General features: G+C 41.5%; 25 non-coding genes across 25 annotated transcripts; 15 read left to right on the top strand and 10 right to left on the bottom strand.

The window, feature by feature from the left end:
* Positions 1–359: 359 nt before the first annotated feature.
* Positions 360–432, bottom strand: trnak-uuu (transfer RNA lysine (anticodon UUU)). Its single transcript has one exon. It is a non-coding gene; the product is annotated as a tRNA-Lys (tRNA).
* Positions 433–600: 168 nt separating this feature from the next.
* trnaw-cca (transfer RNA tryptophan (anticodon CCA)) lies at positions 601–672 on the top strand. The gene has a single exon. It is a non-coding gene; the product is annotated as a tRNA-Trp (tRNA).
* A 991-nt stretch (positions 673–1,663) lies between these two features.
* trnak-uuu (transfer RNA lysine (anticodon UUU)) lies at positions 1,664–1,736 on the bottom strand. The gene has a single exon. It is a non-coding gene; the product is annotated as a tRNA-Lys (tRNA).
* A 168-nt stretch (positions 1,737–1,904) lies between these two features.
* Positions 1,905–1,976, top strand: trnaw-cca (transfer RNA tryptophan (anticodon CCA)). Its single transcript has one exon. It is a non-coding gene; the product is annotated as a tRNA-Trp (tRNA).
* A 991-nt stretch (positions 1,977–2,967) lies between these two features.
* On the bottom strand, positions 2,968–3,040 carry trnak-uuu (transfer RNA lysine (anticodon UUU)). The gene has a single exon. It is a non-coding gene; the product is annotated as a tRNA-Lys (tRNA).
* Positions 3,041–4,526: 1,486 nt separating this feature from the next.
* trnak-uuu (transfer RNA lysine (anticodon UUU)) lies at positions 4,527–4,599 on the bottom strand. Its single transcript has one exon. It is a non-coding gene; the product is annotated as a tRNA-Lys (tRNA).
* Positions 4,600–4,767: 168 nt separating this feature from the next.
* Positions 4,768–4,839, top strand: trnaw-cca (transfer RNA tryptophan (anticodon CCA)). The gene has a single exon. It is a non-coding gene; the product is annotated as a tRNA-Trp (tRNA).
* A 991-nt stretch (positions 4,840–5,830) lies between these two features.
* trnak-uuu (transfer RNA lysine (anticodon UUU)) lies at positions 5,831–5,903 on the bottom strand. The gene has a single exon. It is a non-coding gene; the product is annotated as a tRNA-Lys (tRNA).
* Positions 5,904–6,071: 168 nt separating this feature from the next.
* On the top strand, positions 6,072–6,143 carry trnaw-cca (transfer RNA tryptophan (anticodon CCA)). Its single transcript has one exon. It is a non-coding gene; the product is annotated as a tRNA-Trp (tRNA).
* A 1,487-nt stretch (positions 6,144–7,630) lies between these two features.
* Positions 7,631–7,702, top strand: trnaw-cca (transfer RNA tryptophan (anticodon CCA)). Its single transcript has one exon. It is a non-coding gene; the product is annotated as a tRNA-Trp (tRNA).
* Positions 7,703–9,189: 1,487 nt separating this feature from the next.
* trnaw-cca (transfer RNA tryptophan (anticodon CCA)) lies at positions 9,190–9,261 on the top strand. Its single transcript has one exon. It is a non-coding gene; the product is annotated as a tRNA-Trp (tRNA).
* A 1,246-nt stretch (positions 9,262–10,507) lies between these two features.
* trnak-uuu (transfer RNA lysine (anticodon UUU)) lies at positions 10,508–10,580 on the bottom strand. Its single transcript has one exon. It is a non-coding gene; the product is annotated as a tRNA-Lys (tRNA).
* Positions 10,581–10,748: 168 nt separating this feature from the next.
* On the top strand, positions 10,749–10,820 carry trnaw-cca (transfer RNA tryptophan (anticodon CCA)). Its single transcript has one exon. It is a non-coding gene; the product is annotated as a tRNA-Trp (tRNA).
* Positions 10,821–11,811: 991 nt separating this feature from the next.
* trnak-uuu (transfer RNA lysine (anticodon UUU)) lies at positions 11,812–11,884 on the bottom strand. The gene has a single exon. It is a non-coding gene; the product is annotated as a tRNA-Lys (tRNA).
* A 168-nt stretch (positions 11,885–12,052) lies between these two features.
* On the top strand, positions 12,053–12,124 carry trnaw-cca (transfer RNA tryptophan (anticodon CCA)). Its single transcript has one exon. It is a non-coding gene; the product is annotated as a tRNA-Trp (tRNA).
* A 1,480-nt stretch (positions 12,125–13,604) lies between these two features.
* trnaw-cca (transfer RNA tryptophan (anticodon CCA)) lies at positions 13,605–13,676 on the top strand. The gene has a single exon. It is a non-coding gene; the product is annotated as a tRNA-Trp (tRNA).
* A 991-nt stretch (positions 13,677–14,667) lies between these two features.
* On the bottom strand, positions 14,668–14,740 carry trnak-uuu (transfer RNA lysine (anticodon UUU)). The gene has a single exon. It is a non-coding gene; the product is annotated as a tRNA-Lys (tRNA).
* Positions 14,741–14,908: 168 nt separating this feature from the next.
* Positions 14,909–14,980, top strand: trnaw-cca (transfer RNA tryptophan (anticodon CCA)). The gene has a single exon. It is a non-coding gene; the product is annotated as a tRNA-Trp (tRNA).
* A 1,487-nt stretch (positions 14,981–16,467) lies between these two features.
* trnaw-cca (transfer RNA tryptophan (anticodon CCA)) lies at positions 16,468–16,539 on the top strand. The gene has a single exon. It is a non-coding gene; the product is annotated as a tRNA-Trp (tRNA).
* Positions 16,540–18,026: 1,487 nt separating this feature from the next.
* On the top strand, positions 18,027–18,098 carry trnaw-cca (transfer RNA tryptophan (anticodon CCA)). The gene has a single exon. It is a non-coding gene; the product is annotated as a tRNA-Trp (tRNA).
* Positions 18,099–19,344: 1,246 nt separating this feature from the next.
* trnak-uuu (transfer RNA lysine (anticodon UUU)) lies at positions 19,345–19,417 on the bottom strand. The gene has a single exon. It is a non-coding gene; the product is annotated as a tRNA-Lys (tRNA).
* A 168-nt stretch (positions 19,418–19,585) lies between these two features.
* On the top strand, positions 19,586–19,657 carry trnaw-cca (transfer RNA tryptophan (anticodon CCA)). The gene has a single exon. It is a non-coding gene; the product is annotated as a tRNA-Trp (tRNA).
* A 1,246-nt stretch (positions 19,658–20,903) lies between these two features.
* trnak-uuu (transfer RNA lysine (anticodon UUU)) lies at positions 20,904–20,976 on the bottom strand. The gene has a single exon. It is a non-coding gene; the product is annotated as a tRNA-Lys (tRNA).
* A 168-nt stretch (positions 20,977–21,144) lies between these two features.
* Positions 21,145–21,216, top strand: trnaw-cca (transfer RNA tryptophan (anticodon CCA)). The gene has a single exon. It is a non-coding gene; the product is annotated as a tRNA-Trp (tRNA).
* Positions 21,217–22,703: 1,487 nt separating this feature from the next.
* trnaw-cca (transfer RNA tryptophan (anticodon CCA)) lies at positions 22,704–22,775 on the top strand. Its single transcript has one exon. It is a non-coding gene; the product is annotated as a tRNA-Trp (tRNA).
* Positions 22,776–23,683: the final 908 nt, after the last annotated feature.

The following is a 23,683-nucleotide window of genomic DNA, read 5'->3' as shown; positions in this document are numbered from 1 at the left end:
GAGCTGGGACTCTTGTGACTGCAACCAGATGAAGATGTTCAAAGGTAAGTGATTCATTTTATCGCTATTTATGACTTTTGTGACTCGTCTACTTGGTTGGAATATGTTTTTGTAAGTGGGGCGCTGTCCTCAGATAATCGCATGGTAGGCTTTCGCAGTAAATCCTATTTGAAATGTGACAAAGCGGCTGGATTAACAAGAAGTTAATCTTTAAGCCGATGTATAGCACTTGTATTTTTGTGAATGTTTATATTGACTATTTCTATATTTTGAATTTGGCGCTCTGCAATTTCACCGGATGTTGTCGAGGTGGGTTGCTAGCAGAACACCTGCGCCAGAAAAGGTAAACATTAAAGCAACGCCCAAACAGGGACTTGAACCCTGGACCCTCAGATTAAAAGTCTGATGCTCTACCGACTGAGCTATCTGGGCTCTGCATCTGCTTATTTTCAGACACTTAACCTGCCGGGCAGAGGCACGTGCTGATGGGGGTGGCATTGTCAGATGGTTCATTTCCCCAGAGAACCAGGCCTCCATTCCAAATTATACACTCATTAAAATCTGAACTAGGCATCCTCTCCAAAGATGTTAAATGTCAATGACCTCGTGGCGCAATGGTAGCGCGTCTGACTCCAGATCAGAAGGTTGCGTGTTCAACTCACGTCGTGGTCATGGTTTTTATGTGTGCAATCTCTGCCGCCTTTACTCAGTGAATCAGCACAAGTACCAATGTGGCTTTACAGTACTAATCTCGCACAGAAACGAACAAACCAATGCTGCTTTTGATGAAAATTGTCTCTCACAAAAACCTGTCACTCTGCAAAATCTTAAATGAAATCATGTGATTGTCAGTCTTCGAACAGGGAGTTTAATGTATGCTTGGGGGCAGTTTTTTGATGCCTGGATGAGAAACGTTCCCAAAGTAAACTGCCTGTTACTCAGGCCCAGAAACTAGGATATGCATATAAATGGTAGATTTGGATAGAACACACTCTACAGTTTCCAGAACTGTTAAAATAATGTCTCTGAGTATAACAGAACTGATATGGCAGGCAAAAACCTGAAGAAAAGTTATCCAGGAGGTGGGATTTTTTTGATGTGGGTAGTTTTCAATTGAATGCCTATTGAGTTTCTAATGGGTTAGGGTCCAGATTCAACAAACTTTGCCGGTACTATTAGGATGTATTCGTCTGCATGTTTTGACCTCCTTTGAGCCAGTGTATTACTGAACACAATGCGCCAACAAAACAGAGTTTTTGGGATATAAAGAGGGACTTTCTCTGACAAAACAAACCTTTATTGTGGAGCTGGGACTCTTGTGACTGCAACCAGATGAAGATGTTCAAAGGTAAGTGATTCATTTTATCGCTATTTATGACTTTTGTGACTCGTCTACTTGGTTGGAATATGTTTTTGTAAGTGGGGCGCTGTCCTCAGATAATCGCATGGTAGGCTTTCGCAGTAAATCCTATTTGAAATGTGACAAAGCGGCTGGATTAACAAGAAGTTAATCTTTAAACCGATGTATAACACTTGTATTTTTGTGAATGTTTATATTGACTATTTCTATATTTTGAATTTGGCGCTCTGCAATTTCACCGGATGTTGTCGAGGTGGGTTGCTAGCAGAACACCTGCGCCAGAAAAGGTAAACATTAAAGCAACGCCCAAACAGGGACTTGAACCCTGGACCCTCAGATTAAAAGTCTGATGCTCTACCGACTGAGCTATCTGGGCTCTGCTTCTGCTTATTTTCATACACTTAACCTGCCGGGCAGAGGCACGCGCTGATGGGGGTGGCATTGTCAGATGGTTCATTTCCCCAGAGAACCAGGCCTCCATTCCAAATTATACACTCATTAAAATCTGAACTAGGCATCCTCTCCAAAGATGTTAAATTCCAATGACCTCGTGGCGCAATGGTAGCGCGTCTGACTCCAGATCAGAAGGTTGTGTGTTCAACTCACGTCGTGGTCATGGTTTTTATGTGTGCAATCTCTGCCGCCTATACTCAGTGAATCAGCACAAGTACCAATGTGGCTTTACAGTACTAATCTCGCACAGAAACGAACAAACCAATGCTGCTTTTGATGAAAATTGTCTCTCACAAAAACCTGTCACACTGCAAAATCCTAAATGAAATCATGTGATTGTCAGTCTTCGAACAGGGAGTTTAATGTATGCTTGGGGGCAGTTTTTTGATGCCTGGATGAGAAACGTTCCCAAAGTAAACTGCCTGTTACTCAGGCCCAGAAACTAGGATATGCATATAAATGGTAGATTTGGATAGAACACACTCTACAGTTTCCAGAACTGTTAAAATAATGTCTCTGAGTATAACAGAACTGATATGGCAGGCAAAAACCTGAAGAAAAGTTATCCAGGAGGTGGGATTTTTTTGATGTGGGTAGTTTTCAATTGAATGCCTATTGAGTTTCTAATGGGTTAGGGTCCAGATTCAACAAACTTTGCCGGTACTATTAGGATGTATTCGTCTGCATGTTTTGACCTCCTTTGAGCCAGTGTATTACTGAACACAATGCGCCAACAAAACAGAGTTTTTGGGATATAAAGAGGGACTTTCTCTGACAAAACAAACCTTTATTGTGGAGCTGGGACTCTTGTGACTGCAACCAGATGAAGATGTTCAAAGGTAAGTGATTCATTTTATCGCTATTTATGACTTTTGTGACTCGTCTACTTGGTTGGAATATGTTTTTGTAAGTGGGGCGCTGTCCTCAGATAATCGCATGGTAGGCTTTCGCAGTAAATCCTATTTGAAATGTGACAAAGCGGCTGGATTAACAAGAAGTTAATCTTTAAACCGATGTATAACACTTGTATTTTTGTGAATGTTTATATTGACTATTTCTATATTTTGAATTTGGCGCTCTGCAATTTCACCGGATGTTGTCGAGGTGGGTTGCTAGCAGAACACCTGCGCCAGAAAAGGTAAACATTAAAGCAACGCCCAAACAGGGACTTGAACCCTGGACCCTCAGATTAAAAGTCTGATGCTCTACCGACTGAGCTATCTGGGCTCTGCGTCTGCTTATTTTCATACACTTAACCTGCCGGGCAGAGGCACGCGCTGATGGGGGTGGCATTGTCAGATGGTTCATTTCCCCAGAGAACCAGGCCTCCATTCCAAATTATACACTCATTAAAATCTGAACTAGGCATCCTCTCCAAAGATGTTAAATGTCAATGACATCGTGGCGCAATGGTAGCGCGTCTGACTCCAGATCAGAAGGTTGCGTATTCAACTCACGTCGTGGTCATGGTTTTTATGTGTGCAATCTCTGCCGCCTTTACTCAGTGAATCAGCACAAGTACCAATGTGGCTTTACAGTACTAATCTCGCACAGAAACGAACAAACCAATGCTGCTTTTGATGAAAATTGTCTCTCACAAAAACCTGTCACGCTGCAAAATCTTAAATGAAATCATGTGATTGTCAGTCTTCGAACAGGGAGTTTAATGTATGCTTGGGGGCAGTTTTTTGATGCCTGGATGAGAAACGTTCCCAAAGTAAACTGCCTGTTACTCAGGCCCAGAAACTAGGATATGCATATAAATGGTAGATTTGGATAGAACACACTCTACAGTTTCCAAAACTGTTAAAATAATGTCTCTGAGTATAACAGAACTGATATGGCAGGCAAAAACCTGAAGAAAAGTTATCCAGGAGGTGGGATTTTTTTGATGTGGGTAGTTTTCAATTCAATGCCTATTGAGTTTCTAATGGGTTAGGATCCAGATTGCAGTTCCTATGGCTACCACTAGATGTCAACAGTCTTTAGACATTGGTTTAGACTTGTTTTCTGAAAAATGAAGAAGAATGAGACCTTGCTGTCAGTGGACTGAGGAAGCATGCAGTACTGGTTTGCGCGCGTGACAGAGTGCGCGCCCTTCGTTGTTTTTCATTTCTATTGAATACGCAATTGTCCGGTTGAAAATGTATTATTTAGACAATTGACAACGTGAGGATTAATTATGAACATCGTTTGACATGTTTCAACAAACTTTGCCGGTACTATTAGGATGTATTCGTCTGCATGTTTTGACCTCCTTTGAGCCAGTGTATTACTGAACACAATGCGCCAACAAAACAGAGTTTTTGGGATATAAAGAGGGACTTTCTCGAACAAAACAAACCTTTATTGTGGAGCTGGGACTCTTGTGACTGCAACCAGATGAAGATGTTCAAAGGTAAGTGATTCATTTTATCGCTATTTATGACTTTTGTGACTCGTCTACTTGGTTGGAATATGTTTTTGTAAGTGGGGCGCTGTCCTCAGATAATCGCATGGTAGGCTTTCGCAGTAAATCCTATTTGAAATGTGACAAAGCGGGTGGATTAACAAGAAGTTAATCTTTAAGCCGATGTATAGCACTTGTATTTTTGTGAATGTTTATATTGACTATTTCTATATTTTGAATTTGGCGCTCTGCAATTTCACCGGATGTTGTCGAGGTGGGTTGCTAGCAGAACACCTGCGCCAGAAAAGGTAAACATTAAAGCAACGCCCAAACAGGGACTTGAACCCTGGACCCTCAGATTAAAAGTCTGATGCTCTACCGACTGAGCTATCTGGGCTCTGCATCTGCTTATTTTCAGACACTTAACCTGCCGGGCAGAGGCACGTGCTGATGGGGGTGGCATTGTCAGATGGTTCATTTCCCCAGAGAACCAGGCCTCCATTCCAAATTATACACTCATTAAAATCTGAACTAGGCATCCTCTCCAAAGATGTTAAATGTCAATGACCTCGTGGCGCAATGGTAGCGCGTCTGACTCCAGATCAGAAGGTTGCGTGTTCAACTCACGTCGTGGTCATGGTTTTTATGTGTGCAATCTCTGCCGCCTTTACTCAGTGAATCAGCACAAGTACCAATGTGGCTTTACAGTACTAATCTCGCACAGAAACGAACAAACCAATGCTGCTTTTGATGAAAATTGTCTCTCACAAAAACCTGTCACACTGCAAAATCTTAAATGAAATCATGTGATTGTCAGTCTTCGAACAGGGAGTTTAATGTATGCTTGGGGGCAGTTTTTTGATGCCTGGATGAGAAACGTTCCCAAAGTAAACTGCCTGTTACTCAGGCCCAGAAACTAGGATATGCATATAAATGGTAGATTTGGATAGAACACACTCTACAGTTTCCAGAACTGTTAAAATAATGTCTCTGAGTATAACAGAACTGATATGGCAGGCAAAAACCTGAAGAAAAGTTATCCAGGAGGTGGGATTTTTTTGATGTGGGTAGTTTTCAATTGAATGCCTATTGAGTTTCTAATGGGTTAGGGTCCAGATTCAACAAACTTTGCCGGTACTATTAGGATGTATTCGTCTGCATGTTTTGACCTCCTTTGAGCCAGTGTATTACTGAACACAATGCGCCAACAAAACAGAGTTTTTGGGATATAAAGAGGGACTTTCTCTGACAAAACAAACCTTTATTGTGGAGCTGGGACTCTTGTGACTGCAACCAGATGAAGATGTTCAAAGGTAAGTGATTCATTTTATCGCTATTTATGACTTTTGTGACTCGTCTACTTGGTTGGAATATGTTTTTGTAAGTGGGGCGCTGTCCTCAGATAATCGCATGGTAGGCTTTCGCAGTAAATCCTATTTGAAATGTGACAAAGCGGCTGGATTAACAAGAAGTTAATCTTTAAACCGATGTATAACACTTGTATTTTTGTGAATGTTTATATTGACTATTTCTATATTTTGAATTTGGCGCTCTGCAATTTCAGCGGATGTTGTCGAGGTGGGTTGCTAGCAGAACACCTGCGCCAGAAAAGGTAAACATTAAAGCAACGCCCAAACAGGGACTTGAACCCTGGACCCTCAGATTAAAAGTCTGATGCTCTACCGACTGAGCTATCTGGGCTCTGCATCTGCTTATTTTCAGACACTTAACCTGCCGGGCAGAGGCACGTGCTGATGGGGGTGGCATTGTCAGATGGTTCATTTCCCCAGAGAACCAGGCCTCCATTCCAAATTATACACTCATTAAAATCTGAACTAGGCATCCTCTCCAAAGATGTTAAATGTCAATGACCTCGTGGCGCAATGGTAGCGCGTCTGATTCCAGATCAGAAGGTTGCGTGTTCAACTCACGTCGTGGTCATGGTTTTTATGTGTGCAATCTCTGCCGCCTTTACTCAGTGAATCAGCACAAGTACCAATGTGGCTTTACAGTACTAATCTCGCACAGAAACGAACAAACCAATGCTGCTTTTGATGAAAATTGACTCTCACAAAAACCTGTCACGCTGCAAAATCTTAAATGAAATCATGTGATTGTCAGTCTTCGAACAGGGAGTTTAATGTATGCTTGGGGGCAGTTTTTTGATGCCTGGATGAGAAACGTTCCCAAAGTAAACTGCCTGTTACTCAGGCCCAGAAACTAGGATATGCATATAAATGGTAGATTTGGATAGAACACACTCTACAGTTTCCAAAACTGTTAAAATAATGTCTCTGAGTATAACAGAACTGATATGGCAGGCAAAAACCTGAAGAAAAGTTATCCAGGAGGTGGGATTTTTTTGATGTGGGTAGTTTTCAATTCAATGCCTATTGAGTTTCTAATGGGTTATGATCCAGATTGCAGTTCCTATGGCTACCACTAGATGTCAACAGTCTTTAGACATTGGTTTAGACTTGTTTTCTGAAAAATGAAGAAGAATGAGACCTTGCTGTCAGTGGACTGAGGAAGCATGCAGTACTGGTTTGCGCGCGTGACAGAGTGCGCGCCCTTCGTTGTTTTTCATTTCTATTGAATACGCAATTGTCCGGTTGAAAATGTATTATTTAGACAATTGACAACGTGAGGATTAATTATGAACATCGTTTGACATGTTTCAACAAACTTTGCCGGTACTATTAGGATGTATTCGTCTGCATGTTTTGACCTCCTTTGAGCCAGTGTATTACTGAACACAATGCGCCAACAAAACAGAGTTTTTGGGATATAAAGAGGGACTTTCTCGAACAAAACAAACCTTTATTGTGGAGCTGGGACTCTTGTGACTGCAACCAGATGAAGATGTTCAAAGGTAAGTGATTCATTTTATCGCTATTTATGACTTTTGTGACTCGTCTACTTGGTTGGAATATGTTTTTGTAAGTGGGGCGCTGTCCTCAGATAATCGCATGGTAGGCTTTCGCAGTAAATCCTATTTGAAATGTGACAAAGCGGCTGGATTAACAAGAAGTTAATCTTTAAGCCGATGTATAGCACTTGTATTTTTGTGAATGTTTATATTGACTATTTCTATATTTTGAATTTGGCGCTCTGCAATTTCACCGGATGTTGTCGAGGTGGGTTGCTAGCAGAACACCTGCGCCAGAAAAGGTAAACATTAAAGCAACGCCCAAACAGGGACTTGAACCCTGGACCCTCAGATTAAAAGTCTGATGCTCTACCGACTGAGCTATCTGAGCTCTGCATCTGCTTATTTTCAGACACTTAACCTGCCGGGCAGAGGCACGTGCTGATGGGGGTGGCATTGTCAGATGGTTCATTTCCCCAGAGAACCAGGCCTCCATTCCAAATTATACACTCATTAAAATCTGAACTAGGCATCCTCTCCAAAGATGTTAAATGTCAATGACCTCGTGGCGCAATGGTAGCGCGTCTGACTCCAGATCAGAAGGTTGCGTGTTCAACTCACGTCGTGGTCATGGTTTTTATGTGTGCAATCTCTGCCGCCTTTACTCAGTGAATCAGCACAAGTACCAATGTGGCTTTACAGTACTAATCTCGCACAGAAACGAACAAACCAATGCTGCTTTTGATGAAAATTGTCTCTCACAAAAACCTGTCACGCTGCAAAATCTTAAATGAAATCATGTGATTGTCAGTCTTCGAACAGGGAGTTTAATGTATGCTTGGGGGCAGTTTTTTGATGCCTGGATGAGAAACGTTCCCAAAGTAAACTGCCTGTTACTCAGGCCCAGAAACTAGGATATGCATATAAATGGTAGATTTGGATAGAACACACTCTACAGTTTCCAAAACTGTTAAAATAATGTCTCTGAGTATAACAGAACTGATATGGCAGGCAAAAACCTGAAGAAAAGTTATCCAGGAGGTGGGATTTTTTTGATGTGGGTAGTTTTCAATTGAATGCCTATTGAGTTTCTAATGGGTTATGATCCAGATTGCAGTTCCTATGGCTACCACTAGATGTCAACAGTCTTTAGACATTGGTTTAGACTTGTTTTCTGAAAAATGAAGAAGAATGAGACCTTGCTGTCAGTGGACTGAGGAAGCATGCAGTACTGGTTTGCGCGCGTGACAGAGTGCGCGCCCTTCGTTGTTTTTCATTTCTATTGAATACGCAATTGTCCGGTTGAAAATGTATTATTTAGACAATTGACAACGTGAGGATTAATTATGAACATCGTTTGACATGTTTCAACAAACTTTGCCGGTACTATTAGGATGTATTCGTCTGCATGTTTTGACCTCCTTTGAGCCAGTGTATTACTGAACACAATGCGCCAACAAAACAGAGTTTTTGGGATATAAAGAGGGACTTTCTCGAACAAAACAAACCTTTATTGTGGAGCTGGGACTCTTGTGACTGCAACCAGATGAAGATGTTCAAAGGTAAGTGATTCATTTTATCGCTATTTATGACTTTTGTGACTCGTCTACTTGGTTGGAATATGTTTTTGTAAGTGGGGCGCTGTCCTCAGATAATCGCATGGTAGGCTTTCGCAGTAAATCCTATTTGAAATGTGACAAAGCGGCTGGATTAACAAGAAGTTAATCTTTAAACCGATGTATAGCACTTGTATTTTTGTGAATGTTTATATTGACTATTTCTATATTTTGAATTTGGCGCTCTGCAATTTCACCGGATGTTGTCGAGGTGGGTTGCTAGCAGAACACCTGCGCCAGAAAAGGTAAACATTAAAGCAACGCCCAAACAGGGACTTGAACCCTGGACCCTCAGATTAAAAGTCTGATGCTCTACCGACTGAGCTATCTGAGCTCTGCATCTGCTTATTTTCAGACACTTAACCTGCCGGGCAGAGGCACGTGCTGATGGGGGTGGCATTGTCAGATGGTTCATTTCCCCAGAGAACCAGGCCTCCATTCCAAATTATACACTCATTAAAATCTGAACTAGGCATCCTCTCCAAAGATGTTAAATGTCAATGACCTCGTGGCGCAATGGTAGCGCGTCTGACTCCAGATCAGAAGGTTGCGTGTTCAACTCACGTCGTGGTCATGGTTTTTATGTGTGCAATCTCTGCCGCCTTTACTCAGTGAATCAGCACAAGTACCAATGTGGCTTTACAGTACTAATCTCGCACAGAAACGAACAAACCAATGCTGCTTTTGATGAAAATTGTCTCTCACAAAAACCTGTCATGCTGCAAAATCTTAAATGAAATCATGTGATTGTCAGTCTTCGAACAGGGAGTTTAATGTATGCTTGGGGGCAGTTTTTTGATGCCTGGATGAGAAACGTTCCCAAAGTAAACTGCCTGTTACTCAGGCCCAGAAACTAGGATATGCATATAAATGGTATATTTGGATAGAACACACTCTACAGTTTCCAGAACTGTTAAAATAATGTCTCTGAGTATAACAGAACTGATATGGCAGGCAAAAACCTGAAGAAAAGTTATCCAGGAGGTGGGATTTTTTTGATGTGGGTAGTTTTCAATTCAATGCCTATTGAGTTTCTAATGGGTTAGGATCCAGATTGCAGTTCCTATGGCTACCACTAGATGTCAACAGTCTTTAGACATTGGTTTAGACTTGTTTTCTGAAAAATGAAGAAGAATGAGACCTTGCTGTCAGTGGACTGAGGAAGCATGCAGTACTGGTTTGCGCGCGTGACAGAGTGCGCGCCCTTCGTTGTTTTTCATTTCTATTGAATACGCAATTGTCCGGTTGAAAATGTATTATTTAGACAATTGACAACGTGAGGATTAATTATGAACATCGTTTGACATGTTTCAACAAACTTTGCCGGTACTATTAGGATGTATTCGTCTGCATGTTTTGACCTCCTTTGAGCCAGTGTATTACTGAACACAATGCGCCAACAAAACAGAGTTTTTGGGATATAAAGAGGGACTTTCTCGAACAAAACAAACCTTTATTGTGGAGCTGGGACTCTTGTGACTGCAACCAGATGAAGATGTTCAAAGGTAAGTGATTCATTTTATCGCTATTTATGACTTTTGTGACTCGTCTACTTGGTTGGAATATGTTTTTGTAAGTGGGGCGCTGTCCTCAGATAATCGCATGGTAGGCTTTCGCAGTAAATCCTATTTGAAATGTGACAAAGCGGGTGGATTAACAAGAAGTTAATCTTTAAGCCGATGTATAGCACTTGTATTTTTGTGAATGTTTATATTGACTATTTCTATATTTTGAATTTGGCGCTCTGCAATTTCACCGGATGTTGTCGAGGTGGGTTGCTAGCAGAACACCTGCGCCAGAAAAGGTAAACATTAAAGCAACGCCCAAACAGGGACTTGAACCCTGGACCCTCAGATTAAAAGTCTGATGCTCTACCGACTGAGCTATCTGGGCTCTGCATCTGCTTATTTTCAGACACTTAACCTGCCGGGCAGAGGCACGTGCTGATGGGGGTGGCATTGTCAGATGGTTCATTTCCCCAGAGAACCAGGCCTCCATTCCAAATTATACACTCATTAAAATCTGAACTAGGCATCCTCTCCAAAGATGTTAAATGTCAATGACCTCGTGGCGCAATGGTAGCGCGTCTGACTCCAGATCAGAAGGTTGCGTGTTCAACTCACGTCGTGGTCATGGTTTTTATGTGTGCAATCTCTGCCGCCTTTACTCAGTGAATCAGCACAAGTACCAATGTGGCTTTACAGTACTAATCTCGCACAGAAACGAACAAACCAATGCTGCTTTTGATGAAAATTGTCTCTCACAAAAACCTGTCACACTGCAAAATCTTAAATGAAATCATGTGATTGTCAGTCTTCGAACAGGGAGTTTAATGTATGCTTGGGGGCAGTTTTTTGATGCCTGGATGAGAAACGTTCCCAAAGTAAACTGCCTGTTACTCAGGCCCAGAAACTAGGATATGCATATAAATGGTAGATTTGGATAGAACACACTCTACAGTTTCCAGAACTGTTAAAATAATGTCTCTGAGTATAACAGAACTGATATGGCAGGCAAAAACCTGAAGAAAAGTTATCCAGGAGGTGGGATTTTTTTGATGTGGGTAGTTTTCAATTGAATGCCTATTGAGTTTCTAATGGGTTAGGGTCCAGATTCAACAAACTTTGCCGGTACTATTAGGATGTATTCGTCTGCATGTTTTGACCTCCTTTGAGCCAGTGTATTACTGAACACAATGCGCCAACAAAACAGAGTTTTTGGGATATAAAGAGGGACTTTCTCTGACAAAACAAACCTTTATTGTGGAGCTGGGACTCTTGTGACTGCAACCAGATGAAGATGTTCAAAGGTAAGTGATTCATTTTATCGCTATTTATGACTTTTGTGACTCGTCTACTTGGTTGGAATATGTTTTTGTAAGTGGGGCGCTGTCCTCAGATAATCGCATGGTAGGCTTTCGCAGTAAATCCTATTTGAAATGTGACAAAGCGGCTGGATTAACAAGAAGTTAATCTTTAAACCGATGTATAACACTTGTATTTTTGTGAATGTTTATATTGACTATTTCTATATTTTGAATTTGGCGCTCTGCAATTTCAGCGGATGTTGTCGAGGTGGGTTGCTAGCAGAACACCTGCGCCAGAAAAGGTAAACATTAAAGCAACGCCCAAACAGGGACTTGAACCCTGGACCCTCAGATTAAAAGTCTGATGCTCTACCGACTGAGCTATCTGGGCTCTGCATCTGCTTATTTTCAGACACTTAACCTGCCGGGCAGAGGCACGTGCTGATGGGGGTGGCATTGTCAGATGGTTCATTTCCCCAGAGAACCAGGCCTCCATTCCAAATTATACACTCATTAAAATCTGAACTAGGCATCCTCTCCAAAGATGTTAAATGTCAATGACCTCGTGGCGCAATGGTAGCGCGTCTGATTCCAGATCAGAAGGTTGCGTGTTCAACTCACGTCGTGGTCATGGTTTTTATGTGTGCAATCTCTGCCGCCTTTACTCAGTGAATCAGCACAAGTACCAATGTGGCTTTACAGTACTAATCTCGCACAGAAACGAACAAACCAATGCTGCTTTTGATGAAAATTGACTCTCACAAAAACCTGTCACGCTGCAAAATCTTAAATGAAATCATGTGATTGTCAGTCTTCGAACAGGGAGTTTAATGTATGCTTGGGGGCAGTTTTTTGATGCCTGGATGAGAAACGTTCCCAAAGTAAACTGCCTGTTACTCAGGCCCAGAAACTAGGATATGCATATAAATGGTAGATTTGGATAGAACACACTCTACAGTTTCCAAAACTGTTAAAATAATGTCTCTGAGTATAACAGAACTGATATGGCAGGCAAAAACCTGAAGAAAAGTTATCCAGGAGGTGGGATTTTTTTGATGTGGGTAGTTTTCAATTCAATGCCTATTGAGTTTCTAATGGGTTATGATCCAGATTGCAGTTCCTATGGCTACCACTAGATGTCAACAGTCTTTAGACATTGGTTTAGACTTGTTTTCTGAAATATGAAGAAGAATGAGACCTTGCTGTCAGTGGACTGAGGAAGCATGCAGTACTGGTTTGCGCGCGTGACAGAGTGCGCGCCCTTCGTTGTTTTTCATTTCTATTGAATACGCAATTGTCCGGTTGAAAATGTATTATTTAGACAATTGACAACGTGAGGATTAATTATGAACATCGTTTGACATGTTTCAACAAACTTTGCCGGTACTATTAGGATGTATTCGTCTGCATGTTTTGACCTCCTTTGAGCCAGTGTATTACTGAACACAATGCGCCAACAAAACAGAGTTTTTGGGATATAAAGAGGGACTTTCTCGAACAAAACAAACCTTTATTGTGGAGCTGGGACTCTTGTGACTGCAACCAGATGAAGATGTTCAAAGGTAAGTGATTCATTTTATCGCTATTTATGACTTTTGTGACTCGTCTACTTGGTTGGAATATGTTTTTGTAAGTGGGGCGCTGTCCTCAGATAATCGCATGGTAGGCTTTCGCAGTAAATCCTATTTGAAATGTGACAAAGCGGCTGGATTAACAAGAAGTTAATCTTTAAGCCGATGTATAGCACTTGTATTTTTGTGAATGTTTATATTGACTATTTCTATATTTTGAATTTGGCGCTCTGCAATTTCACCGGATGTTGTCGAGGTGGGTTGCTAGCAGAACACCTGCGCCAGAAAAGGTAAACATTAAAGCAACGCCCAAACAGGGACTTGAACCCTGGACCCTCAGATTAAAAGTCTGATGCTCTACCGACTGAGCTATCTGAGCTCTGCATCTGCTTATTTTCAGACACTTAACCTGCCGGGCAGAGGCACGTGCTGATGGGGGTGGCATTGTCAGATGGTTCATTTCCCCAGAGAACCAGGCCTCCATTCCAAATTATACACTCATTAAACTAAGCATCCTCTCCAAAGATGTTAAATGCCAATGACCTCGTGGCGCAATGGTAGCGTGTCTGACTCCAGATCAGAAGGTTGCGTGTTCAACTCACGTCGTGGTCATGGTTTTTATGTGTGCAATCTCTGCCGCCTTTACTCAGTGAATCAGCACAAGTACCAATGTGGCTTTACAGTACTAATCTCGCACAGAAACGAACAAACCAATGCTGCTTTTGATGAAAATTGTCTCTCACAAAAACCTGTCACACTGCAAAATCTTAAATGAAATCATGTGATTGTCAGTCTTCGAACAGGGAGTTTAATGTATGCTTGGGGGCAGTTTTTTGATGCCTGGATGAGAAACGTTCCCAAAGTAAACTGCCTGTTACTCAGGCCCAGAAACTAGGATATGCATATAAATGGTAGATTTGGATAGAACACACTCTACAGTTTCCAAAACTGTTAAAATAATGTCTCTGAGTATAACAGAACTGATATGGCAGGCAAAAACCTGAAGAAAAGTTATCCAGGAGGTGGGATTTTTTTGATGTGGGTAGTTTTCAATTGAATGCCTATTGAGTTTCTAATGGGTTAGGGTCCAGATTCAACAAACTTTGCCGGTACTATTAGGATGTATTCGTCTGCATGTTTTGACCTCCTTTGAGCCAGTGTATTACTGAACACAATGCGCCAACAAAACAGAGTTTTTGGGATATAAAGAGGGACTTTCTCTGACAAAACAAACCTTTATTGTGGAGCTGGGACTCTTGTGACTGCAACCAGATGAAGATGTTCAAAGGTAAGTGATTCATTTTATCGCTATTTATGACTTTTGTGACTCGTCTACTTGGTTGGAATATGTTTTTGTAAGTGGGGCGCTGTCCTCAGATAATCGCATGGTAGGCTTTCGCAGTAAATCCTATTTGAAATGTGACAAAGCGGCTGGATTAACAAGAAGTTAATCTTTAAACCGATGTATAACACTTGTATTTTTGTGAATGTTTATATTGACTATTTCTATATTTTGAATTTGGCGCTCTGCAATTTCAGCGGATGTTGTCGAGGTGGGTTGCTAGCAGAACACCTGCGCCAGAAAAGGTAAACATTAAAGCAACGCCCAAACAGGGACTTGAACCCTGGACCCTCAGATTAAAAGTCTGATGCTCTACCGACTGAGCTATCTGGGCTCTGCATCTGCTTATTTTCAGACACTTAACCTGCCGGGCAGAGGCACGTGCTGATGGGGGTGGCATTGTCAGATGGTTCATTTCCCCAGAGAACCAGGCCTCCATTCCAAATTATACACTCATTAAAATCTGAACTAGGCATCCTCTCCAAAGATGTTAAATGTCAATGACCTCGTGGCGCAATGGTAGCGCGTCTGATTCCAGATCAGAAGGTTGCGTGTTCAACTCACGTCGTGGTCATGGTTTTTATGTGTGCTATCTCTGCCGCCTTTACTCAGTGAATCAGCACAAGTACCAATGTGGCTTTACAGTACTAATCTCGCACAGAAACGAACAAACCAATGCTGCTTTTGATGAAAATTGACTCTCACAAAAACCTGTCACGCTGCAAAATCTTAAATGAAATCATGTGATTGTCAGTCTTCGAACAGGGAGTTTAATGTATGCTTGGGGGCAGTTTTTTGATGCCTGGATGAGAAACGTTCCCAAAGTAAACTGCCTGTTACTCAGGCCCAGAAACTAGGATATGCATATAAATGGTAGATTTGGATAGAACACACTCTACAGTTTCCAAAACTGTTAAAATAATGTCTCTGAGTATAACAGAACTGATATGGCAGGCAAAAACCTGAAGAAAAGTTATCCAGGAGGTGGGATTTTTTTGATGTGGGTAGTTTTCAATTCAATGCCTATTGAGTTTCTAATGGGTTATGATCCAGATTGCAGTTCCTATGGCTACCACTAGATGTCAACAGTCTTTAGACATTGGTTTAGACTTGTTTTCTGAAAAATGAAGAAGAATGAGACCTTGCTGTCAGTGGACTGAGGAAGCATGCAGTACTGGTTTGCGCGCGTGACAGAGTGCGCGCCCTTCGTTGTTTTTCATTTCTATTGAATACGCAATTGTCCGGTTGAAAATGTATTATTTAGACAATTGACAACGTGAGGATTAATTATGAACATCGTTTGACATGTTTCAACAAACTTTGCCGGTACTATTAGGATGTATTCGTCTGCATGTTTTGACCTCCTTTGAGCCAGTGTATTACTGAACACAATGCGCCAACAAAACAGAGTTTTTGGGATATAAAGAGGGACTTTCTCGAACAAAACAAACCTTTATTGTGGAGCTGGGACTCTTGTGACTGCAACCAGATGAAGATGTTCAAAGGTAAGTGATTCATTTTATCGCTATTTATGACTTTTGTGACTCGTCTACTTGGTTGGAATATGTTTTTGTAAGTGGGGCGCTGTCCTCAGATAATCGCATGGTAGGCTTTCGCAGTAAATCCTATTTGAAATGTGACAAAGCGGCTGGATTAACAAGAAGTTAATCTTTAAGCCGATGTATAGCACTTGTATTTTTGTGAATGTTTATATTGACTATTTCTATATTTTGAATTTGGCGCTCTGCAATTTCACCGGATGTTGTCGAGGTGGGTTGCTAGCAGAACACCTGCGCCAGAAAAGGTAAACATTAAAGCAACGCCCAAACAGGGACTTGAACCCTGGACCCTCAGATTAAAAGTCTGATGCTCTACCGACTGAGCTATCTGAGCTCTGCATCTGCTTATTTTCAGACACTTAACCTGCCGGGCAGAGGCACGTGCTGATGGGGGTGGCATTGTCAGATGGTTCATTTCCCCAGAGAACCAGGCCTCCATTCCAAATTATACACTCATTAAAATCTGAACTAGGCATCCTCTCCAAAGATGTTAAATGTCAATGACCTCGTGGCGCAATGGTAGCGCGTCTGACTCCAGATCAGAAGGTTGCGTGTTCAACTCACGTCGTGGTCATGGTTTTTATGTGTGCAATCTCTGCCGCCTTTACTCAGTGAATCAGCACAAGTACCAATGTGGCTTTACAGTACTAATCTCGCACAGAAACGAACAAACCAATGCTGCTTTTGATGAAAATTGTCTCTCACAAAAACCTGTCACGCTGCAAAATCTTAAATGAAATCATGTGATTGTCAGTCTTCGAACAGGGAGTTTAATGTATGCTTGGGGGCAGTTTTTTGATGCCTGGATGAGAAACGTTCCCAAAGTAAACTGCCTGTTACTCAGGCCCAGAAACTAGGATATGCATATAAATGGTAGATTTGGATAGAACACACTCTACAGTTTCCAAAACTGTTAAAATAATGTCTCTGAGTATAACAGAACTGATATGGCAGGCAAAAACCTGAAGAAAAGTTATCCAGGAGGTGGGATTTTTTTGATGTGGGTAGTTTTCAATTGAATGCCTATTGAGTTTCTAATGGGTTATGATCCAGATTGCAGTTCCTATGGCTACCACTAGATGTCAACAGTCTTTAGACATTGGTTTAGACTTGTTTTCTGAAAAATGAAGAAGAATGAGACCTTGCTGTCAGTGGACTGAGGAAGCATGCAGTACTGGTTTGCGCGCGTGACAGAGTGCGCGCCCTTCGTTGTTTTTCATTTCTATTGAATACGCAATTGTCCGGTTGAAAATGTATTATTTAGACAATTGACAACGTGAGGATTAATTATGAACATCGTTTGACATGTTTCAACAAACTTTGCCGGTACTATTAGGATGTATTCGTCTGCATGTTTTGACCTCCTTTGAGCCAGTGTATTACTGAACACAATGCGCCAACAAAACAGAGTTTTTGGGATATAAAGAGGGACTTTCTCGAACAAAACAAACCTTTATTGTGGAGCTGGGACTCTTGTGACTGCAACCAGATGAAGATGTTCAAAGGTAAGTGATTCATTTTATCGCTATTTATGACTTTTGTGACTCGTCTACTTGGTTGGAATATGTTTTTGTAAGTGGGGCGCTGTCCTCAGATAATCGCATGGTAGGCTTTCGCAGTAAATCCTATTTGAAATGTGACAAAGCGGCTGGATTAACAAGAAGTTAATCTTTAAACCGATGTATAGCACTTGTATTTTTGTGAATGTTTATATTGACTATTTCTATATTTTGAATTTGGCGCTCTGCAATTTCACCGGATGTTGTCGAGGTGGGTTGCTAGCAGAACACCTGCGCCAGAAAAGGTAAACATTAAAGCAACGCCCAAACAGGGACTTGAACCCTGGACCCTCAGATTAAAAGTCTGATGCTCTACCGACTGAGCTATCTGAGCTCTGCATCTGCTTATTTTCAGACACTTAACCTGCCGGGCAGAGGCACGTGCTGATGGGGGTGGCATTGTCAGATGGTTCATTTCCCCAGAGAACCAGGCCTCCATTCCAAATTATACACTCATTAAAATCTGAACTAGGCATCCTCTCCAAAGATGTTAAATGTCAATGACCTCGTGGCGCAATGGTAGCGCGTCTGACTCCAGATCAGAAGGTTGCGTGTTCAACTCACGTCGTGGTCATGGTTTTTATGTGTGCAATCTCTGCCGCCTTTACTCAGTGAATCAGCACAAGTACCAATGTGGCTTTACAGTACTAATCTCGCACAGAAACGAACAAACCAATGCTGCTTTTGATGAAAATTGTCTCTCACAAAAACCTGTCATGCTGCAAAATCTTAAATGAAATCATGTGATTGTCAGTCTTCGAACAGGGAGTTTAATGTATGCTTGGGGGCAGTTTTTTGATGCCTGGATGAGAAACGTTCCCAAAGTAAACTGCCTGTTACTCAGGCCCAGAAACTAGGATATGCATATAAATGGTATATTTGGATAGAACACACTCTACAGTTTCCAGAACTGTTAAAATAATGTCTCTGAGTATAACAGAACTGATATGGCAGGCAAAAACCTGAAGAAAAGTTATCCAGGAGGTGGGATTTTTTTGATGTGGGTAGTTTTCAATTGAATGCCTATTGAGTTTCTAATGGGTTAGGATCCAGATTGCAGTTCCTATGGCTACCACTAGATGTCAACAGTCTTTAGACATTGGTTTAGACTTGTTTTCTGAAAAATGAAGAAGAATGAGACCTTGCTGTCAGTGGACTGAGGAAGCATGCAGTACTGGTTTGCGCGCGTGACAGAGTGCGCGCCCTTCGTTGTTTTTCATTTCTATTGAATACGCAATTGTCCGGTTGAAAATGTATTATTTAGACAATTGACAACGTGAGGATTAATTATGAACATCGTTTGACATGTTTCAACAAACTTTGCCGGTACTATTAGGATGTATTCGTCTGCATGTTTTGACCTCCTTTGAGCCAGTGTATTACTGAACACAATGCGCCAACAAAACAGAGTTTTTGGGATATAAAGAGGGACTTTCTCGAACAAAACAAACCTTTATTGTGGAGCTGGGACTCTTGTGACTGCAACCAGATGAAGATGTTCAAAGGTAAGTGATTCATTTTATCGCTATTTATGACTTTTGTGACTCGTCTACTTGGTTGGAATATGTTTTTGTAAGTGGGGCGCTGTCCTCAGATAATCGCATGGTAGGCTTTCGCAGTAAATCCTATTTGAAATGTGACAAAGCGGCTGGATTAACAAGAAGTTAATCTTTAAGCCGATGTATAGCACTTGTATTTTTGTGAATGTTTATATTGACTATTTCTATATTTTGAATTTGGCGCTCTGCAATTTCAGCGGATGTTGTCGAGGTGGGTTGCTAGCAGAACACCTGCGCCAGAAAAGGTAAACATTAAAGCAACGCCCAAACAGGGACTTGAACCCTGGACCCTCAGATTAAAAGTCTGATGCTCTACCGACTGAGCTATCTGGGCTCTGCATCTGCTTATTTTCAGACACTTAACCTGCCGGGCAGAGGCACGTGCTGATGGGGGTGGCATTGTCAGATGGTTCATTTCCCCAGAGAACCAGGCCTCCATTCCAAATTATACACTCATTAAAATCTGAACTAGGCATCCTCTCCAAAGATGTTAAATGTCAATGACCTCGTGGCGCAATGGTAGCGCGTCTGATTCCAGATCAGAAGGTTGCGTGTTCAACTCACGTCGTGGTCATGGTTTTTATGTGTGCAATCTCTGCCGCCTTTACTCAGTGAATCAGCACAAGTACCAATGTGGCTTTACAGTACTAATCTCGCACAGAAACGAACAAACCAATGCTGCTTTTGATGAAAATTGACTCTCACAAAAACCTGTCACGCTGCAAAATCTTAAATGAAATCATGTGATTGTCAGTCTTCGAACAGGGAGTTTAATGTATGCTTGGGGGCAGTTTTTTGATGCCTGGATGAGAAACGTTCCCAAAGTAAACTGCCTGTTACTCAGGCCCAGAAACTAGGATATGCATATAAATGGTAGATTTGGATAGAACACACTCTACAGTTTCCAAAACTGTTAAAATAATGTCTCTGAGTATAACAGAACTGATATGGCAGGCAAAAACCTGAAGAAAAGTTATCCAGGAGGTGGGATTTTTTTGATGTGGGTAGTTTTCAATTGAATGCCTATTGAGTTTCTAATGGGTTAGGATCCAGATTGCAGTTCCTATGGCTACCACTAGATGTCAACAGTCTTTAGACATTGGTTTAGACTTGTTTTCTGAAAAATGAAGAAGAATGAACCCTTGCTGTCAGTGGACTGAGGAAGCATGCAGTACTGGTTTGCGCGCGTGACAGAGTGCGCGCCCTTCGTTGTTTTTCATTTCTATTGAATACGCAATTGTCCGGTTGAAAATGTATTATTTAGACAATTGACAACGTGAGGATTAATTATGAACATCGTTTGACATGTTTCAACAAACTTTGCCGGTACTATTAGGATGTATTCGTCTGCATGTTTTGACCTCCTTTGAGCCAGTGTATTACTGAACACAATGCGCCAACAAAACAGAGTTTTGGGGATATAAAGAGGGACTTTCTCGAACAAAACAAACCTTTATTGTGGAGCTGGGACTCTTGTGACTGCAACCAGATGAAGATGTTCAAAGGTAAGTGATTCATTTTATCGCTATTTATGACTTTTGTGACTCGTCTACTTGGTTGGAATATGTTTTTGTAAGTGGGGCGCTGTCCTCAGATAATCGCATGGTAGGCTTTCGCAGTAAATCCTATTTGAAATGTGACAAAGCGGCTGGATTAACAAGAAGTTAATCTTTAAGCCGATGTATAGCACTTGTATTTTTGTGAATGTTTATATTGACTATTTCTATATTTTGAATTTGGCGCTCTGCAATTTCACCGGATGTTGTCGAGGTGGGTTGCTAGCAGAACACCTGCGCCAGAAAAGGTAAACATTAAAGCAACGCCCAAACAGGGACTTGAACCCTGGACCCTCAGATTAAAAGTCTGATGCTCTACCGACTGAGCTATCTGGGCTCTGCATCTGCTTATTTTCAGACACTTAACCTGCCGGGCAGAGGCACGTGCTGATGGGGGTGGCATTGTCAGATGGTTCATTTCCCCAGAGAACCAGGCCTCCATTCCAAATTATACACTCATTAAAATCTGAACTAGGCATCCTCTCCAAAGATGTTAAATGTCAATGACCTTGTGGCGCAATGGTAGCGCGTCTGACTCCAGATCAGAAGGTTGCGTGTTCAACTCACGTCGTGGTCATGGTTTTTATGTGTGCAATCTCTGCCGCCTTTACTCAGTGAATCAGCACAAGTACCAATGTGGCTTTACAGTACTGATCTCGCACAGAAACGAACAAACCAATGCTGCTTTTGATGAAAATTGTCTCTCACAAAAACCTGTCACGCTGCAAAATCTTAAATGAAATCATGTGATTGTCAGTCTTCGAACAGGGAGTTTAATGTATGCTTGGGGGCAGTTTTTTGATGCCTGGATGAGAAACGTTCCCAAAGTAAACTGCCTGTTACTCAGGCCCAGAAACTAGGATATGCATATAAATGGTAGATTTGGATAGAACACACTCTACAGTTTCCAGAACTGTTAAAATAATGTCTCTGAGTATAACAGAACTGATATGGCAGGCAAAAACCTGAAGAAAAGTTATCCAGGAGGTGGGATTTTTTTGATGTGGGTAGTTTTCAATTCAATGCCTATTGAGTTTCTAATGGGTTATGATCCAGATTGCAGTTCCTATGGCTACCACTAGATGTCAACAGTCTTTAGACATTGGTTTAGACTTGTTTTCTGAAAAATGAAGAAGAATGAGACCTTGCTGTCAGTGGACTGAGGAAGCATGCAGTACTGGTTTGCGCGCGTGACAGAGTGCGCGCCCTTCGTTGTTTTTCATTTCTATTGAATACGCAATTGTCCGGTTGAAAATGTATTATTTAGACAATTGACAACGTGAGGATTAATTATGAACATCGTTTGACATGTTTCAACAAACTTTGCCGGTACTATTAGGATGTATTCGTCTGCATGTTTTGACCTCCTTTGAGCCAGTGTATTACTGAACACAATGCGCCAACAAAACAGAGTTTTTGGGATATAAAGAGGGACTTTCTCGAACAAAACAAACCTTTATTGTGGAGCTGGGACTCTTGTGACTGCAACCAGATGAAGATGTTCAAAGGTAAGTGATTCATTTTATCGCTATTTATGACTTTTGTGACTCGTCTACTTGGTTGGAATATGTTTTTGTAAGTGGGGCGCTGTCCTCAGATAATCGCATGGTAGGCTTTCGCAGTAAATCCTATTTGAAATGTGACAAAGCGGCTGGATTAACAAGAAGTTAATCTTTAAGCCGATGTATAGCACTTGTATTTTTGTGAATGTTTATATTGACTATTTCTATATTTTGAATTTGGCGCTCTGCAATTTCACCGGATGTTGTCGAGGTGGGTTGCTAGCAGAACACCTGCGCCAGAAAAGGTAAACATTAAAGCAACGCCCAAACAGGGACTTGAACCCTGGACCCTCAGATTAAAAGTCTGATGCTCTACCGACTGAGCTATCTGAGCTCTGCATCTGCTTATTTTCAGACACTTAACCTGCCGGGCAGAGGCACGTGCTGATGGGGGTGGCATTGTCAGATGGTTCATTTCCCCAGAGAACCAGGCCTCCATTCCAAATTATACACTCATTAAAATCTGAACTAGGCATCCTCTCCAAAGATGTTAAATGTCAATGACCTCGTGGCGCAATGGTAGCGCGTCTGACTCCAGATCAGAAGGTTGCGTGTTCAACTCACGTCGTGGTCATGGTTTTTATGTGTGCAATCTCTGCCGCCTTTACTCAGTGAATCAGCACAAGTACCAATGTGGCTTTACAGTACTAATCTCGCACAGAAACGAACAAACCAATGCTGCTTTTGATGAAAATTGTCTCTCACAAAAACCTGTCATGCTGCAAAATCTTAAATGAAATCATGTGATTGTCAGTCTTCGAACAGGGAGTTTAATGTATGCTTGGGGGCAGTTTTTTGATGCCTGGATGAGAAACGTTCCCAAAGTAAACTGCCTGTTACTCAGGCCCAGAAACTAGGATATGCATATAAATGGTATATTTGGATAGAACACACTCTACAGTTTCCAGAACTGTTAAAATAATGTCTCTGAGTATAACAGAACTGATATGGCAGGCAAAAACCTGAAGAAAAGTTATCCAGGAGGTGGGATTTTTTTGATGTGGGTAGTTTTCAATTGAATGCCTATTGAGTTTCTAATGGGTTAGGATCCAGATTGCAGTTCCTATGGCTACCACTAGATGTCAACAGTCTTTAGACATTGGTTTAGACTTGTTTTCTGAAAAATGAAGAAGAATGAGACCTTGCTGTCAGTGGACTGAGGAAGCATGCAGTACTGGTTTGCGCGCGTGACAGAGTGCGCGCCCTTCGTTGTTTTTCATTTCTATTGAATACGCAATTGTCCGGTTGAAAATGTATTATTTAGACAATTGACAACGTGAGGATTAATTATGAACATCGTTTGACATGTTTCAACAAACTTTGCCGGTACTATTAGGATGTATTCGTCTGCATGTTTTGACCTCCTTTGAGCCAGTGTATTACTGAACACAATGCGCCAACAAAACAGAGTTTTTGGGATATAAAGAGGGACTTTCTCGAACAAAACAAACCTTTATTGTGGAGCTGGGACTCTTGTGACTG

The sequence above is a fragment of the Oncorhynchus mykiss genome, chromosome 28 (assembly GCF_057628025.1).
Source record: "Oncorhynchus mykiss isolate SJ-2025 chromosome 28, ASM5762802v1, whole genome shotgun sequence".
NCBI classification, from domain to species: Eukaryota; Metazoa; Chordata; class Actinopteri; order Salmoniformes; family Salmonidae; genus Oncorhynchus; species Oncorhynchus mykiss.
The sequence above is the reverse complement of the archived record's forward strand: the minus strand, read 5'-3'. Positions and strand labels throughout refer to the sequence as shown.